Source organism: Agrilus planipennis, unplaced genomic scaffold (genome assembly GCF_000699045.2).
Source record: "Agrilus planipennis isolate EAB-ADULT unplaced genomic scaffold, Apla_2.0 scaffold179, whole genome shotgun sequence".
Classification (NCBI taxonomy): domain Eukaryota; kingdom Metazoa; phylum Arthropoda; class Insecta; order Coleoptera; family Buprestidae; genus Agrilus; species Agrilus planipennis.
The window spans coordinates 418,564-419,078 of record NW_020438885.1 but is presented as its reverse complement, the minus strand read 5'-3'; positions in this window follow the sequence as shown (position 1 = coordinate 419,078).

Sequence of the window (515 nt, the reverse complement as noted above, 5' to 3'; positions counted from 1 at the left end):
TTATAATAAATGTAAATTGTATTTCTAAATAATAAATGTATTTTGAGTGTATTATCATTCTTTGGTATTTAAATAAATAAATAAATAAAGTATGTTTTTTTTTTATTTTATTCTGTCTTAAACAACAGTAAAGAATCGAATAGCACAAATACTGTAAAAAGAAAGGTAATTGTGTCAAGTTTTGAAAATAACCAGAGCCATCGTGTGTTCAGGAGCTGAACAATTTGAATAAAAGCTGAACAATTTGAAAGAAATCTGAAGTTAATCTCGCGCTTTATTTCTGAATTTGGAAAAAGACCCGATGCTACTTATGCTCTCCTAATACAAATGTTGGAATTTATGAAAATTTTCAGTTTTGAGCCAAATACAAGGGTTAGTCGAAAAGTAATGGAAAATTCGAGTTGTTTTTTGAAAAAGACCCGATGCAACTTATGCTCTCCTAATACAAATGTTGAAATTTATGAAAATTTTCAGTTTTGAGCCAAATACGAGGGTTAGTCGAAAAGTAATGGAAA